Source organism: Bactrocera neohumeralis, chromosome 4, assembly GCF_024586455.1.
Source record: "Bactrocera neohumeralis isolate Rockhampton chromosome 4, APGP_CSIRO_Bneo_wtdbg2-racon-allhic-juicebox.fasta_v2, whole genome shotgun sequence".
In the NCBI taxonomy this organism is placed as follows: domain Eukaryota; kingdom Metazoa; phylum Arthropoda; class Insecta; order Diptera; family Tephritidae; genus Bactrocera; species Bactrocera neohumeralis.
Genome location: NC_065921.1, coordinates 19,743,019 through 19,762,507, shown reverse-complemented (window position 1 = coordinate 19,762,507; position 19,489 = coordinate 19,743,019). Strand labels below are relative to the sequence as shown.

Here is a 19,489-nt window from a genome sequence, read left to right as displayed (position 1 = left end):
AGCCAAAAGTCGAACGTAGTCAAATCAGACGAACATTGTAGTTGCCGAGCGATATGAGTCTTTTGGCAAAAGAGTCAGAGAGCATTTCAGCGATTTTGGCACCAATCGAGACTTGATGCGTAGGAGACTCAAAGCATTGTTCGAATGATTTGAGCTGAATCAAATGATACTCAAACACTATCAGCAATGGCTCTAATTGTCAATCGACGATTTTCAAGCACCGTGGCTCTCGTCGGTAGAGGTTGGTGGTCATCCAGAACGCGATTCATCTCTAATGCGTTCTCGGGCCGCTTTGAACTCGTTGTTCCACTTATACAAGTTTTTTCTGCCATAGTTTGATAACCAAAGGCCTTCAGCAACATTTCCAGTGTGTTCGCACAAGAATATTCCTTCACGAAGCAATAATTTAACTAAGTTCTTTACTCAATAAAATCAACTATTGTAAAAATCGAAAAACCCACTTTTGGTTGTTAACAAAAACACTTGTGACTCAGAGTTAATTAAAACTTTTGACAAACAGGCACTTGGCAATTTTTTTAGACAATCCCACCAACATAGAGAAAAAATGTACCTGCCTTCCTGATACTGAAATTTTAAATGGCAATTTCACGTTACTTTTTGATCACAGTAATATTATATACAACGGAAAAAATAATGAGAGTTGAGCTAATATTCTAGATGATATTGATATCAACGGCTTCAATACCCGCACCGTTAGTTCTGCCTTCTCCAGACTGGACAAGGAAGCAAAGCAGATGGGTCTGGCAGTGAAAGAAAGCAAAACGAAATATTGCTGTCATCAAACAAACAGTCGTCGCACTCGCGACTTAGCTCCCACGTCACTGTTTACCGCCATAACTTTGAAGTCGTAGATAATTTCGTCTATATTGAAACCAGCATAAACACCAATAACAACGTCAGCCTCGAAATCCAACGCAGGATAACTCTTGCAAACAGATGTTACTTCGGATTGAGTGGGCAATTGAGAAGTAAAGTCCTCTTTCGACGAACAAAAACCAAATTCTACAAGTCGCTCATTATTCACGTCCTGCTATATGGTGCAGAGGCATGGACGATCACAACAACTGATGAGTCGACGTTGCGAGTTTTCGAGAGAAAAGTTCTGCGAAAGATGCATGGTCCTTTGCGCTTTAGCCACGGAGAATATCGCATTCGATGGAACAATGAGCTGTACGAGATATACGACGACATTGACATAGTTCAATTAAGAGACACAGCAGCTGCGCTGGCTAGGTCATGTCGTGCATATGGACGAAAACACTCCAGCTCAGAAAGTATTCGACGCACCCGCCGGAAGAAGCAGAGGAAGATGAAGACCTCCTCTCCGTTGGAAGGACCAGGTGAAGGAGGACCTGGCTTCGCTTGGAATCTCCAATTGGCGTCACGTTGCGAATATATTGCGTTGCTATAATCGCATAAGCGGTGTCTACGCCAATTAAGAAGAAGAAGAAGACTCTGGTAACTTATATACTCGCTCGTATTCGTCAACCTGGATGTCAATGTGCATAATACTGCATGCCTCAATTCGTTCGTTATCAGAGTCTATAGAAGCCAAAAAGAAGAGAGAGTCAAAAGCTTAACAATATGGCAGCAAGGGTGGCAAACCTCACTCAATAGACGATGGACCCACAGACTGATACCCGACATCTATTCTAAGATAGGCAGATGACTTGTTGTCCTGGATTTCCTCCTAACACAAATACTAAATGGACATTGGTGCTTTAGAAGCTACCTGTACAGATTCCAGCACTTCATTAGTCCAAATTGTCCGACGTGTTTAGAGTGCTTTGAAGAAGCTGAGTATGTATTCTTTGATTGCCCTCCCTTTTTAAGTACAAGGGAAAAGCTTAAAACTACACTCTTTGGTAGTTTTACGATAGAAAATTTGACGACACTTATGTGTCAGCCCATTGAGAACTGGAAAGCTGTCAGCGATCAGCAGCAATCATGACAAACTAAGACTGATAGAGCAGATTAGGCGTCCTTCAATCCGTGCAATAGAGGAGATTTAAATGTCTTATCACTTCCATGAAGTAATACTTAATCAGGTGGTTCTGTGGGATAGTCTGGAGTTGGGGGTAGGTTAGATTTAGCGGATAGAAGTTCGAAATTCCAGCTTTTGATGTTTCCCTCTACTAAAAAAAAACATAAAGAGCATTGGAAAAAGTGAGGAAGAGTTCAAAATTGAAGCAAGAGAGTGATTAAAGGAAGTTAATAACTGCTTTGCGAACAAAACTACAGTAAACTACTCAAAGCTATTGAATATCAATGAGCAAAAAGTACCATAACAATTAGCCCAAAAGAATTTAGATGAAAATTGCAAAATTTAAATTTTACAGAATAATTTATTACATAATTTACTATATCACATTATAAATTTATTACCTATGCTTGATGGTGTCAAAATCGAGTCATTCACTGCTTTATAGTATTTGTTTGCTTTCTCATACTATTCCTTGAACATCTAGTGTAACTTTCAGCTTTATCTATTTGAAAATAGCTTTCAGATTTCAAAGTTTATCGAGGGAATTGGTTTCGATTACATTTTTAGATAGCGTCAACTACCAATGATCTCTTCAACTTTGTCATGCATTAAAAGCACTAAAGCGCACATGAAATTGACCACAACACCGAGAACGCAAATATACCCACAAACATATATACAACTGAGAATACATGTGTGTGCACAAGTAACTTGTTGCTGTGACAAACGACTGAGGAAAGTGTCATTGGCGAAAATTGTATGGAAAATACGGTCAGCATTAAATACAATTCCCAATAGCATTTTGCGGTGAAATGGCCAACTGAGAGTGCAAAATAAACACTTTGCGCGCATGTGTGTATATACACACAAGTGTGCGTGTGTGTGTTTGCGCAACATAGTGTGAGTAGAACATGACAGTTACAGGCAGCAATTTGACACACCCTTTCAGCACAAGCGTCTCGCGCGTTTGGTCTGTTCTGCTTGGCATTTACACCCGCACCTCAGCGCCTTTCATCAGACTGGAATGCCTTGGAGGCGACATAGCGGGACTGTTGCAGTATGTTAACTGCCGCCTGCCAACTGGCAGTTGACATCAGCAACCATTTGTGCCGCAACAATTGCCAGTCGCTCAAAAGCGTTAATTGATATGTGGTTGTACTTTTTCGGTTATTGTTGGCGCACACAGCTGCCCCGACAGCGCCCAACAGTGCCGCCAGCCGGTAAACAAATGGCTGAACACGAGGCGAGACCAAGTGTCACAGCATGTTTTCGTTGCCCTCAATTCGTTTGGCTCTTCGTTTGCGGAATTATTTTTAATTTATTTTGGTGTCGTTTTTTTTCTTGACAACTTTCCTGCTGGTGGGCCCTGTTATTATACCCTGAACAGGGTGTACTAAGTTTATCAAGAAGTTTGTAACAACTATAAGAAAGCTTCGGAAACCCTTGTATATATAATATACGAATATATATCGTATATATAAAAAGGATCGCAGTGACAATTGAGTCGATTAATGGTCAGTAAGCGATAAAATTCAAGTCTTTGTATGGAAAACTATTTTATTTGCAGAGATATCTTTACTAAATTTGGCATGGCTTATTCTCCGAGGTGACGCAATAATCTCAGAACAAATTCTTCAGATCGGCCTACTATAGCATATAGCTGCAATACAAACTGAGCGACCAAAATCAAGTCTTTGTATCGAAAACTATTTTATTTGCCGAGATATCTTCACGAAATTTGGCACACATTTTTCTCCAAGGCAAAGCTATAATCTCCCAACAAATTATTCAGATCGGATCACTATAGCATATAGCTGTCATACAAACTGAACGATCAAAATTAAACTGCTGTATGGAAACTTTTTTATTTGTAAAGGGTATTTATTATAGCTTCGGTGCAACTGATTTTTTGAGTATTTTTGTTTTGCTTGCAATTTATCTGTCATAGTCTGCTGCCTACCAATTCGATAACAATTACCGTAAGTTTATTTGTTTACGTGTTTACCAATCGCTTCGCAGCAAATCATTCTTGGTGAATTTTTAATTAGCGTTTTTATTGCATCGGTTTCGTTTATTTGGCCGCAACTTAATTCAGCGCTGTGCATAATGTACTGTTAACGCGTACCTATACACATACAAATAATTGCTCATCACTACACTCCTTTGTTGGCTTTAATTCATTAGTAATTTCTTCTTTTCCAGCTGGTTTCTTTACACTCATACATACATAATTTACTCTTTCTTAATTCTTTGTTTTAATTCTTTCGCTATAACTTTGCTATTGTCATTGGACTGTCAGTCAAGTATTCAATGCAGTTGAAAAATTCTTGTGGGAAATTAATTCCACGAATTACGGAAGGCTTGTCTAGCACGTGGGTTCATTAAGCTGATTTACTTGCAATTAAACTTGTAACGCCAGTGATTTATTTGATGTTGAATACTACTATTAATAATCGAATTATGTACATTTTTAAATAAGAAGGTATGTGGGTATGTAACGTCGAGAGATCGTTGAAGACAGGCCTCGTTCTGGACGACCTTTGACCTCTTCAAATGATGAAAATATTAAAGAAGTGAATGAAACGTGAAAATCGTCAGGCAAGTGTTAGAGAGATGACAAGAGCGCTCGACATCTCTAACGGGTCCGTTCGAATGATTATGGTGGATATTTTGGGTATGAAACCCGTTCCTGCTCGACTTGTCTCGATAAAGGTGAATTCTTTCAAAAAGAGTACCGTGAAAAGGTCTCTTGGAACATGCGTGATCGTGCCAATTCCGACCCACATTCACGAAGAGCATTATAACTGCCTATACAACATAATGTTATGACTTTGACATGCAAATAACTCAACAATCATCGGAATGGAGGAAAAACGAGGCCAAACCAAAAAACCAACGCCAAATTCGCTCAAAAATTAAGGTGATGCCCATTTTCGATATTCGTAGTTTGGTGCATCATGAATTCGTTCCGGAGGTGTAGACGGTCAATAATGAGTTCTATTTGAACGTAATGAGGCGTTTGTGTGAGAACATCCGTCGAAAATGGCCGGAATATTGGAAGAACAATTCATGAATTTCACACGATGATAATACACCATCGCAACGAGCCACGATTATGGCCAAATTTAAAGCCAAAAACGCAATGAATAACAACGACGATGTATTCACCAGATTTGGCTTCGTGTGATTTTTTCTTGTTCCCCAAACTGAAACTGCCGCTCGTTGGAAACCGTTTTCAGTCGATCGAAAAGATAGAACGAAATTCGCTGAAGAATATGAAGGTCACCCAAAAAAGTGCTTATGGAAAGTGTTTCAAGGACACTAGACAAGGCGTTGGCATAAATGTATTACATCTGTTGGGGATTACTTTGAAGGCGATAAAATAAATATTGATGAATAATTAAAAATTGTGCATTTTATTTACAATTTTCGGGTACTTTTTTATCACAATGGTTTCTTTATATGATCGACTAGGTAAGTTCTGAAATTTATTTGTCATTTCATTAGTTATTACTTTCGTAACATATATAAAGTGGGCACTAGGACCGTCGGCTAAGCACATACATATGTATATCTAGATTATAATGACTTTAGGCATTGAAGAGATGTTAAAACTGTTTATTTGTATAATATAAATGTACAGTATGTTAGGGTTTCAGTGACAATTAACTCATACTTTCTTAAAAAATTTGTACTTGATAAATAAATGTTACTCTTTGCTATCGCCCTGAAAATCAGAACTTTTGTTTCAAAAGAATCATATGTGACCTGTTCTACGGAAAGGGGGCTTAGGTGTCAAAAAAAGGAGAACAATTAATGAGATAACGAGAAACTGACGATTATTTTTAAAAGCTTTTCCCAGAAAACTAGTTTTCGCACGTTAGCTCCCTTTTCGTAGACCAGGTCACATATTAAGGTCCAGGTCGTGATGGCATTTTATGCATCAGCAAATTATATGATTTAAAAAGGGAAAGGAAAGACCTGTAACTATTAGTCATTTTTTTGTGAAGAAGGTGGCCACTCCGGTTGTCATCAAGACACAACAATAAACATGAGTCTAATGCTATCGATATGGTTTTGACCGAATATCCTCAATATTTTGAATATCAAAAACAAAAAACAGACGATACAACTAAACTTTACTCGAGCTAGGACATACATATTTATGCTGGTATTGTTATGCATATAATTTATGCCAAATCACAAAACTCTGTATTCACCAGTTTCGCGCTCATCCGTATAAGTGTCTGTCTTCGTTTTTCGTGAAAATCATAACTGAAATCAGCAAAGCGTGGAAAATTAACGCGCCAAAAAGTCTGCCAAAATTTTAATGAAGCATCCACATATTTATTTTGACAAATAAGAATGAAATAAGTCAAAATCAAAGAATACAGTTCAAACAAGTTATGAAATTGTAGCAATTAGCAGCGGAGTAGAATTGGGGTTAGACAAAAGTTATTAAATATTTAATCGGAAAGTCGGATAAGGGAAAATGTAGTTATTCACTTTAGTTTGTTTTCAAATAAAAAATTTAGTTTAGAATGTAACTGAAGAATATAAATATAAAATCAGCAATTGATAAAATATAATTCTTCTATAGAAATATTTACTTCAGATCGCAACTGCTGAAAAACAAAAATCGTTTTCAAAGTGCCAACAATAATTTCGAAATTTTCTCTATATAACCTATAGGTATTTTATACACAGCTTTTCTTAAAATAGAGACCAAGTAATTGGTGCATCGTAGCATGTCAAGGATAGCCCACTATTTTATGGTTGCTTGCTATCTAAAAATATCTACATACAGAAGTGAATAAACCCAGTGGGACTACCTCAAGGACAAGTTGGCATAAACAAAGCATGTAGTTGGTGCTATGTAAAATTTTGTGCTGTCAATATTATTGCTAAATGTCCTACATTTGTGTTTCTTCACGCTTAATAAATGAGTTTTATGATTTGCAGTTCCATATTCCCCCACAAGCGAATCTATGGATATAGTAGATACATGTCTGCATGTAAATATGTACAAACTGCAAGCACTGCAACGATTTTACGCGCAATATAAATGTATTTGTTGTTTATTGGACTTTTGGTGTCACCCAGATATCAGTCGCACACCATGTTTAACATTTTGTAAACATTGTTGTGCAGTTAATTTTAATTTAATTTTTAATTTAACTTACGTAACTTTGCATTTTTATTACAAATGCAAGCAAAATTAATCATTTTTATAGGCGATTCCATGAAAGATGACGGCAATGCAGCGCAACAGTTGTGGAGCCGTGCATACCGTGTGTATGGGAAAAAGCGGCGGTGTGGGACTGTTTGTGGGGAAGATCGGTTGAGTAATGTGGCTGTGTGCCACTTTTTCGCCGACATTGACTAATTGCAACAATATTTGGTAAATTTTTAACACATATTTTGCTATTGTTTTTTAAACAAATTGCTTATTGTATGTTTGTAAGTCCATTATTGTGCGGCTTTCGAATATTTGTATTGCAGCACTTTTTGTTTCGAGGGTTGTTAAAAACCATGTATATATTTTTGTGAGATAGTTGAAGTCTTATTTCTAATAATTTGAATAACTCAAAAATTATTATAATAACTTTGAAAGCTCAGCACATACCTTATTAGCAGCCGGCAGTAACCAAGTGCTCCAATTAACTTGAAATGCACACAAACTCGTTGAGCAAATATTCTTTATCACAAAAATCACAAACATATTAATCTAACACACTAAAATTATTGATTATTGCAACAAATTTAATAATTAATCACTTTTAACAAACTTTTCACAAACTTTTAACAATTTTTCACAAATTTATCCAATTAATTTTGCCGCTTCACTGCATTTTGTTTGTTTACATCAGCTGATGACTGTAGGGCTGCATTCACACAGCAATTAGCGATGTTGCGAATGTTCGCTAGTGCAGTAAAATAACCGAATCAGCAGCTGGGGTAATTACTCAGTAGAGAATTCGGGTGCTGTTAATATTTTTTTTTATTTTGGAGAATATGTAGGAATGCATATGTAAATATTTAATATGGTAGTTTATTAAATTTATTTCTTATGAAAAATAATGCACATATGTACCAAATTTGACCCAGACTCGTCCATTTAAACTGCGAGTACAAAACGAATCCATAAAAATTAAAAATGTTGTTTCCGGCTACGAATTGCTGTAAATGTTGCTGAAATGTTTTGGGAAGTGAACTTGTGTGAAGTCGTTGAAATCCACTCACTCATCCCCCTCTGTTAATGACGACGCGAACATCGAATAAGTTAAAAAAACAATGTTTGAAAATCTTCGTATTGATATTAGAGAGTTAGTGGAGGATCTTAAAATTTCTTATGGATTGACTCAACATATTGTGGGTAATATTTAGGGTATGAAGCGCCAGACTCGATCTAAATGTCGAGTAGAGTTAGTAAAAGAGATGCTTGACAACATAGCTGAGGACTCTATATTTAACAAACGCACCGTTACTGGTGACAAGTAACGGGTTTATAACACCAAAACACGCTAAAGGCATTGAAGACCATACAGCCGGGGCTTATAAAAAGTGTATGGAAAATTAAATAGTACGTTTTACAAATTTAAGTATTTATTTTTTTATACCTTCCTGAAGAAGTTCTCAAGTAATATTAGTAATGAACTACTGAACTCGGAAACAAGGAAGTGTGAGATTTAATAACATGATAAGTCTATTTGGGAACAAACGTATTCAAGATAAGACTTAGTTCCGTCAATATTATTGTACATAGTGTCTATAGACTTCGTCGGAGGGTGTATGGCTGCGAATGTTGCTATCAGACTCAGAGAATCTGGGTTCTTGAAAGAACACGTATCTGAACATACGGATATTCTCACATACTTCATAACGGATCACTTGGACCATGGAGTGGCCAAACCGAACTCTGGCGGCTCTTTCTCTATCGACGAGGGATGGGTGTTTAGAAACCGTTGGAGGAGAGGGGCAATGAGCTTCTTTACGGATTGAAGCTCTCTAACAAGTCCAGCTTCAGACTTTTTGACTATTTCAGTGTCTTCCAAGCCGAGATTGCAGCCATTAAGGTAGCGAAAAGCGCCTAAAGTCGCCATCAATATCATCGAGTGTCTTTGTGATAAGACTAGTATGGGTGCCTGGTCATAGCGGAATCGCAGAAAATTGCCAAGCTGATCAGCTAGCAAGAAAACGCATCCTAGAACCGGGAGCGGCCCGTATCCTCTGTGTTCTAGCACTAGATAGCTGGGCTTCGCGGAAGCTTGTGACCTCTTAGCCCTCAGTAAGGCTAGCCTCTCCCTAGTTTTGGAGCTTTTACAAGCTATTGCCCTATTAGCGTCCATGCTGTAGGGTTGGCAATCTTACCAGACGCCATTTGCAGAAGATGTATAAAAGCGGTGAGGTGGAAAGGAATCAACACTTCCTTCTTGACTGTCCCGCGTTTGGGAGGTCAAGTCTTAAGCACTTGGGATCGCAGACCTGTGCAATTTTGTATTGGCTAAAAAGCGCTTTGCTAATTATAAGTTCTAACAAGGGAGTTCTTCTTTTCTATGGCTTCACAAAGGACTACATATAGCAGTCCACCTGGGATCTTCGATCAGCCATTTAACCTAACGGATTAGTTGTAACAAACTATTTTGGACAAACTTTCATTCGAGAGCTGTGAAGAATACATATGGCCTTAATGGTGGTAGCGGGGTCTCAGAAAAATTTGCTTTTCAGAATGACTTGTGTTCAATATTTTCGATGATTAAAGAGAGATGAAAAAACGCATATAAGAGATTAAATGAAGCACCTAGAAGAAGGAAGAACAAAAATTGTCTTCTAATCAGGATAGCTGTTAGAACAGAAGCTTATACATATTTTTCAATATTTTTGGAGAACTGTTTAAATTGCTTTCAGGGATACATATATTGCAGTTGGCGAGTAGCCTTCAGTTCTACTTTGAAAGCATATGCTCCATAATGGTTATAAATAATTAAAAACTATTGAAAGTTAATAGAAATTTTCACATTTTTAATTGGATAACACAATTTAGTTCTTTGTTAATTTTCTGACAGCAATTTTGCGCAGTTAATAAATTTAATTGTTTAATGCTTGAAATTGAATTTAAACTGATACCTGTGCACTGACCACAACAAACGGTTTTAATATGATTATTGCAAATTACATGAGCACACACACATACAAAACTGTGGTATGGCAAAAAGCACACACATTTTAAGTACTTTCGAACATAACTTTTCAATCACGCGCCATAAATCGCATTAAAAACAATTACTACGTAAAATGAAGAGCAAAAATGCCAAAACGAGAGAGAGGGAGAGCGAAAGATAGCGTTGATTGTACGCGAACACACATTGACACGAAAACACTTTTCACCTGCAGCAAATGCAATTAAGTTTTAACGCGCATAGCAGCCAAACCAATAATGGCACTCAAAATGGTGAATGGTGAATGCGCTGCGCATGCGCAATTACAAGTCGCTAAGTGGAAAGTGGCTGCACAACGCGTCTATTCAATTTTTAGGTGAAATTTAGCGAAAAACTAGCGAGCTTTTCAGCACAAAAGTATGAAGTGAATACATGTGCCCAATTCAAGGGACACACACACACACATACTACATTTCACTGAACTGAACAGAAATTGTTTGCTGTTGATTTTCATTTGATGTGATGTACATGCGCACGGTTTTTTATTTCAAACTTTTGCCAGGCCGGCTTCGGGTAATGTTACTTTCGCAACAAAAATCGTATGGCCTCGTGAAATTTGCATAACTGACAATGGCAGCAACAAGCTGGTACAACCTGGTTACACGAAGGCCATTCGAAAACAAAGTGCTGCAAACAAAATGCAACAAAAAGCGAGCGCAAAAAATGCACAGTCAGCGAATAGCTGTGTGCAAAACTCAATTAAACCTCTTGGCTACATCGAAAAGCAATTTCTACACGCATAACACGCATACGCGGGAATTCACTATGCGCGTTTCTGTCGAATTTTTGCGAAGTTTGTTTTTCATTTTCAAAAATTTTTGCCTGCCGGCTCAATAAAGGCGCGTATTTACACATCCACTTTAAATAAAATCTGAAATTAATTTCCTTAAAATTCACTCTTTTCGCTGCAGGAAATGGATGTGTGTGCTTCTCATCGCGAATAAAAAAGCAGACAAACATATTTATGTGCATACATACATACAACATGTACATATATATATTTCTACTCAGTCGAAGCATGGCAACAGTGTTAAGGCTTGAGTTTTAATGCTCGTAAAGTGAATAACAACTTTTCACATTGAAGTAGCTCCCGCTGTTTGCGGAATTTCCAGCTTGACCAGCTTGTAGTTTCACTGAAAGCATTTGCCGCGCAATTTGATGCGGGTCTTGTTTACATTTTCATTAGGCAATATTTGCCTCTTTAGAAAAGTCATCAAATGTCTCTCGCACTAAATCAACAAATACTTTTACAATTTTGACTTATGCTAATATGTGAAGACTCTTATGGTGACTACACAAGTTCAGTGGCATTTACAACTTAGCTCGTACGCCCCGCTGATTCTAAAATTACATAGATATATGTAAATAAAGTAAATGGCAAGCTGTTCACAACAACAAAGCCTAACAAAAAAGTTCAACGAACTCGAAATTTTCCAAATGGAAATAGTTTTTTCTTATAAGCAGCTAGTAAGGCAGTCAAATTTCTTTCTTATTAGTATTATCGATTCGCACTCAATCTGTGTTCTTTTCTCTTACCATTATATTGGATAGTCGAAAAAGTATTTTCGTATTTCTAACCAAATTTCAACATTTTTTTTTAATATTTAAAATGAACTTTAATAAACTAAATATATATTTTGGTTGGCATTTAAATTTTGCCATTTTTCCGCTAGAGACATTATCATCAGTGTAAAACTTTTCTGGTTTCTCGGCGAAAAACTGTGACAAGTAATTTTCACTGGTTTCTCTTGAAGCCAACTTTACTATATTAAGGGAGTTCTGCATTGATCGAAACAAATGGTAGTCCGATGGTGCAAGGCCAGGGCTACATGTTGGAAGGCATTCTTCCTTTTTTTATACAAAAATTTCAAAAATAGCGAATTTCTTCATTATTTTTACTCATTTTAAACAGCTTTCCGAAATTGGATTTCACTTTCGAATAGTGCCCTGTACAGTGTTTTTGTGAGAGTGTTATAACGTTTTCAACTCAATATTGACCGGATTGAAATTAAATTTCCACTTTGGTTTTTGCAAAGTTCCATCACAGCTTTTACAAAAAAAGTTTAATATTCTTACAAAAAATTTGACTTCACATATCCTTTTTGTGTTTGATGAGCTCAATCTGCCAAAAAAGTTCTAGCTTTTAACGAGTGTTTCATTTTCAGAACAATTTCAAATTGTTATTTAAATGGTCATAAAAGCAAAGCCTAAATAAATGAAGCCTCTAATAAATTAAATCGTCCCTCTCAGGGTACATCGTAATTCTAATATATCGCTCGTATGTCCCCCCTCAGGGAATATTCAAGTTTATTAGTGATTACGGTGAATTGAGTTATTTCTGCGCAACTTTTTGAGACAAGCAAGAAAAAGCATGAAAAATCACATCAAAATATCGTAAAATTCCTCAGAGATAGATATAGAAGAAGTGCCGGCGGGTTTTGTGTCAGACAAGAACAAGAGACGCGTGTTTACGATGGTCCGAGCACTTCTCGGAACCACTTGAAAAGAGCGATATATACCGACATGTTAGAACGACTAACTGTACAACAGAACAACAGCAGTGATATCGTTCCACGAAGAAGGCGACAAAGAATTCGCATACATAGCAACAGCGATGAAAGTAGTGCGGAAGAGAACACACGGAATCATGACAACGTATCGTCCAATCAAGAGTGGGAGTATATTATTAGAAAGGGCGTTCCCCCAAGCCACAATAAATTTTGACTTTCATGACGCCGAAGAATAACCGGATCACAAGTACCAACTAACATAAAAGAGCCCATTGACTATTTTACACTATATTTTACTAAAGAATTAGTAAACAGCATAATAAAAGAAACCAACAATGATGCCAAAGATGAAATCGGAAAGTCAACTTGGCATAAGTGGTACAATGCCACCAAAGAAGAATTTCTAGCATTCATCGACGTCATGCTGAATATGGAATTGATTCAACTACCCAACATGCAAGAATAGTGGTCCACTGCTGACAATAGTAGAAGTGGGTGATACGCATATATGTGCTGATGGACGCAAGAACAGAAACACAATAGTAATTCCATACTATGGTAGCATAACTTCAGATAATATGTGCAGGCCGGATCTTCCATTGAGCACAAAAACATTGCTACATTTATAGGAGAACTTATTAGACAGAGTTCCTGGTGCAAAAGGATACCAAATATTCACCGACAGGTACTATACCAGCATCCATTTAGCGGAAGAATTGTGAAAGATGAATTGTCATCTTACTGGCACTATAAACATCAATCGAAAGGCGTACCGCCACAAATAAAGAAACCAAAATTTTCACCAAATAAAACAGTTGCAAAAAGGAAAAGTAGTAATAGGCTTCTTGCGTGAAAATATAAAAGAATTATTACCATGCTCACGAATTATTGTAATATTCAACTACAATCTACCCACAGAACATTACGGGATGATAATGTCGTAACAGTAAATAGCCTGAAATGGTTTTAGAATATACGGCCAATATGAGTGGTATGGATCGTGCGGATCAATACGCTTCGACGTATTGTTTCCCTCGTAAATCGTGGAGAAAGCTATATTTTTGGGCGTTGGAAATGTGTGTGATAAACTCATACATCATACTATATCGCATCTGAAAGCAAACAACTAATGAAACGCCAAAGACACACCAAAACTTTGTCAAAACACTAATTCACCGATTGAGGGGCGATTTTCGTGTGTCAAGAACGCACCCATTCACATCTTCTGGAAACAATAGGTTAGATAATAAATTACATATTCCAGATGTGGGACGAAGACAACAAGACTATATAGTATGTTCTGACAGGAAAACATCTGGTGGCAGGCGACAAACAAATTATTAGTGTCAAAGATGCACCAATATAAACATATCTCATGATTTATGAAGAATATATCGAGGAATAAAATACATGCAGCCATTTGAAAGACAAACACTTCTGAGTCTCTACCGAAGTTGAAATGGAGTCAAAATAATAATGAAATATTTCTTCGCTACCCTACCAAATACAAAAACAACAACTACTGTACTGAAATAATTCGTGTCAGATGCGAAAACAATCATGCGTTGGTGACATCCTTCACGGCATATTGATATTGTGGCAAAACAGAACATGTCAAACACCTTTGACATTCATATAAACTTATGTGTTATTGCAAAAGATGTATGCAGAGGACGTTCAGCGACATTTACCGCTTCCGCATTGCCATTTCACCCCAAGGGCAGGCGCCACTTTTGGCCGAATGATGAATACTTAATATATATAGTATATCAGAGAATTATTCGCAGTAGTGGCATGAATATGCTAATAAAGCTGTACAAATCTGTGTGCTGTGCAAAGATACAGCAGCAGCAGCATTAACATAACATTACCATTAAGATAATAACGCCATCGTAAGTATTTGTTATGGCAGCATTTAACGAGAACAACAACAACTACGATTTCAAGCAACATTTCGCTTTATTAGCGCTCATCAATCATCGCTGGCGCGGTGGCGTTGACTTTTGTGTGTGAATGTATATAAAGTATATATTTCTTTGCATATAAAGTGTATGTGTGTGTATTTAAGCAGTGTGTTGGCTATATTTAGGCAGCAGACGTAATTTTAAAACTTCATAAATATTATATATAGCATATCAAGTTTTCCACAAAGTTTGCCACACTCAGAAGGTAACTCTAAGGTCGAAGGCACTATAAAATATATACAAAAATGCTTAGAGCAGCCACTCAGTTTTTGAGATCTCGGATTGAAATTTTGCATATGATTGATCTATCAATAATTTCCCTCTACTTTAGGCTCCAGCTCCCGTACAAACTGATCGCTCACAATCACACCCCTGGTATGGAAAATTTTTATATTTGACTAGATATCTTCATAAAATTTTGCACAAATTATTATACAAGACAATGCTATAACTCTTAAAAATATTCTTCAGATCGGAGCACTATATTATATAGCTGTCATAAAAACTGACCGATCCAAGCCAATAATTTAATCTTCTAAGAAATTTTTTAATTTAGCCTATTATATCACATAGCTGTCATACAAAATGACCGATCAAAGTCCTTGTATGGAAAACTTCGTTATATGTAAAGATAACTTCAAAAAATCTGGTATGGAATATTTTCCGAGCCAATGACTTGATCTTCTATGAAATTTTTTAGATCGGCTTCTTATAGCACATAGCTGTTATACAAACTAATCGATCAAACTGAAGTTCTTTTATGGAAAACTTTGTTATTTGTAAAGATACCTTCAAAAAATTTGGTATAGATTATTTTCCGAGTCAATCACTTAATTTTTTAAGAAGTTTTTTAGATTGGCCTATTATAGCACATTGCTGTCATACAAACAGACCGATCCAAATCAAGTTCTTGTATGAAAAACTTTTTAATTTGAGAAAATAACTTCATGAAATTTGGCATAGATTATTATCAAAAGGCAGCGCTAAAACATCCAAAGAAATTTTCTATATCAGACCACTATAGCATATAGCTGCCATACAAACTGATCCATCAAATTCAAGATAAAGTTATTTGTATACCTTTTTCGCCATAAGAATACACCTTTGTAGGGTATTATAGCTTTGGTACAGTTAAAAATAGTAGTTTTACTGTTTTATTTTTATATAAATTTTCACTTCACGTATTTCTATTACGTTTTTCAGTTTGCTATATGTATTTGACATATTTCTTTGTTGTTGCTTTGATTTCGCTTTTCACTCAATGAACATGAATTAAATATAGTAACTATTTTTCTATGCATTCGCATGATATATAACAGACTTTGTTGTTGAAACCTTCACACGATCAATTTGACAAATTGCTTTGTAATAGGTTAGCAGCGCAATGTTCCACATACGCCCCGGCGCACCGTCTGGCACGAGTACTTACTGAATACTATTTTAGTGTGTACCTGTGTGTGTGTGTATGGGGGATTTCACCTTGTATCGACGACAAGTTGTTGCGCCACATTTGTAGCGCTTTTCAGCACATTAATTGGCGTAACAACAACAATAACATTATAAGAAAAGTGAAAATAAGCGCAATGAGGCAATAAGCACAAATAATTATATAAAGCGAAAATTAAACAACAATTTCATTTGCACACACATGTTGATTTATAATGAGAAATAATTTTAACGACAGTGCTAATCCGCTTGTATTGGCCTTTCCATTTGTTTGTAGCAGCGCGGCATGCGGCATGACAACGATGTGTCTGAGCAAGTGAATTTTGGTCGAGTTTATAATTTTTCCTGCTTTTTTACAGTTTGCTGCGCGACATTATTTGCATTTCCATGAACTTGTCTTGTAAGAAGATTTTGAAATTAGTATTATTGAAGTTCTATTTATAAATTGTTGAAATTTTTATTTATAAAAGCTTTGTCTAAGTAAATATCTATATTTGGTTCACTTCGAAACTCACAGACGCCCAAAATTATATAAATACTCTTCTTAATTAAAGCAGCGTAAGAGTTCTTGGCTGCAATGTCAATACGTTTATTGCTCTCAATTGTCCTTTATCGACATTCCTGTTGACAAACAACGCCGTCGTCAGTTTTTGCTTTGCTGAGTAGTTTTCATTGTCGCTATTTTTAACCAGACTGCTATATTTACTTGCTTCATTTGTTTAAACAAGTTTCTTTGCTCTTACTGTGGAAGATTTTTTTTGCACAAAAATGCCGTCAAGCCAATTTACTTTCCCCTTTCGCTTTCAATACCCATTCCCGCTTGTGTTTTGCCTACGTACGGCACAATCGCAAAAAGCACACAGATCATTAAACTTTTCCCACCATTGACCAATGGCCATCGATTCGATGATAAATCGCTTTCTGTTGCTCATCATAAGCATTTAAGTATTTTTTTTACAGGCACTTTTCGGGCCATAGCAGGCACGCTTTATCAATGAAGTGAGGAAGTGAATTTTAAAAGCCATTCAGAGCATGCCGTTTAACATATTGGCAAAAGCACACTTGAAATATACTTTTTATTTTTTTTTTAATTTTAATTGGTATTTTTATTTTTAAATTAATTATTTGAAGAGCACGCGTTATGGTTTTTTATTTTAAATTAATTTTTTTCACATTTTAACGTCGCTATTATTTATCTTTTTTTTAACTTTAAATAAATTATTACTGATTAGTATTTATAGCGGTGTAATTTATAAGAAAATTAAATTTTGAATTTGAAATTGTTTTTTTTTTTCAAATTTTTTTATCTATCTGCTATATATTTAGTATGCAAAACTCGTTGGTCAAGTTCATTTTTTTTTTTTTTTTGGAGCATGAAAGTTAATGTCTTTTGGCATAATATTGGATCAAATTTATAAAAACTTTATCTGGCAACAAGAGGGAGCATATATTTTTTATGCAAAAGTGAGGTACAAGGCGGTTGGATTATCAACCGTCTCGAGAGCAAGGCCAGCCTGAAAGAAGAAATGGTGAAACGGCTGGTTTGGCCTAGAGAGGATGTGAAGAACGGCCGGGTTCACTTCGTCACTCGAAATTAGTGAAATGCCTCGGATCCAGCGTAAACTAATCGCATTGAGGAATATATCGCTAGAAAGAGGCAGCGTTCGACAGAGAACGAGCCAAAGGCACCCTTAAAAAAGAGGAAGTGCAAAGACGTAGCCAGGAAGCTAGACGTCAAGCACGCGGGCGACGAAACGACAACGTTCAAGGCAGCGGCGGCAGCCAATGGTATTGCCAAAGAGCATTTGACCGTCGCGCTCATAGATTGCAGTAATCCGCTTGGACAAATGCTACAAGAACGGTGGGAAATAGTGAAAATTAAGCTATTTACCAATATGGTAAGGTGTTCCTTCGCCTAAAGAAGCGTCAACCCGCGGACGGAAGAAAAACACTTTGGAGGTGAATGAAGTAGAAAAGGATTTCGACACAGAAGATATAATGGCTACTTCACTTGCCCTGCAGGTCCACATCCACCGGTGTAGAAAGAACCCAGTCAGCAGTCTAATGGTCCTAACCCAAGAGCTGAGGGTACTCCAAGTGAACCTCCGCAGAAGTAAGATAGCCTCTGCCGAGCTTTTCCTTAATTTAGTGGAGGGTTCCAGGGATAAGTATCTACTCCTTGCATCCTGCTATATGTCACATGATTGCGAGGCGCCAATGGCTGAGCTCCAAAGGCCGGCTGCTACATCCAGCAGAAGGAAGCAGGCGTGGGTGATGGCCATCATACGGTTAAGGATAGTTTCGACATCAGTCAGCGAGGTGAGTCCCTACTCAATTATTTTTTACAAGGTAGTCTAGTGGTAGGTAATCGAGGTGAGGAACCTACCTTCAAAGGACCCACTTCCAGAAACGTTCTAGATATAACACTATGCATAAGTAGAGTTGCATTGGTAGAAAACTGGAAGATGCTAGGTACAAATGTTATCCGTTAGATCGGAAGCAAAGATCAGAAACGAGGTTGGCAAAAATCCAAGGAATACCACCTGGATCAGATACTATTAGGCAAGAGACTTAGCCCTACGCTGCGATTCAAGCACAAAACGAAGCCCCTTGGTGAAACAAGGAGCTTGGTCTTGCAGAGGCAAAGCACGGGAATGTCTCAACTGGGACAAGCTAGCAGAAAGCGAAGACTGTTGGAACGAATATGAAGGTCTTCTTAGGAACTAAAAAAAGTATGTATGCAGTACTATATTCCAAATAAGTAGCGTCTTTAGTTCATATGTCTCTATTTTGTTTCTTAAAAACTCAATTAACAATATTTTACGTTTACCAAGTTTAAATTAATTTCGTATTTTTTGCTAATTACTTCAATCAAATGAAAAAAAATTTCGAGAAATTGCATTTGTGCTATTTTAAATGAATTTTCATCTATACATACACCCTGTCCAGAAAGTATCGGGAATTCTTCATTTTTTTTTATGTAAAACCTTCTTATTACATAGAAAATATCTATTTTGATACTTTTTTCCTGCCATTTTGGTTAAAATTTCTCAGATTTTCGCCAAACTATTACCTTTGGATTTAAGTTTTCATTATATGCAAAGTCTTTTATTGTGAAATTATGAATATAACTTCGTAGTATTAATTCGAAAAAGCAATAGAAAAATATCTACGATAAAAAACTGTATCATAAAATGAGGAAAAATATTGTATGTATGCATCTGCATGCATTCTCAATATTAAGAGCAGCATCAGCGTCATAACCATTAAAACAAAATACACTAAGCTAAAAGTCCTCGATGACCTCATTCAACTTTTATTTCGTTGAAGCGAAGGTGCTGAGTG

The 19,489-nt window shown here is 36.7% G+C and overlaps 1 protein-coding gene across 2 annotated transcripts in view; it reads right to left on the bottom strand.

Moving 5' to 3' along the window:
• LOC126754482 (uncharacterized) overlaps nt 1–19,489 on the bottom strand; it is a 206,066-nt gene that overhangs the window by 135,570 nt on the left and 51,007 nt on the right. The window lies entirely within an intron of this gene.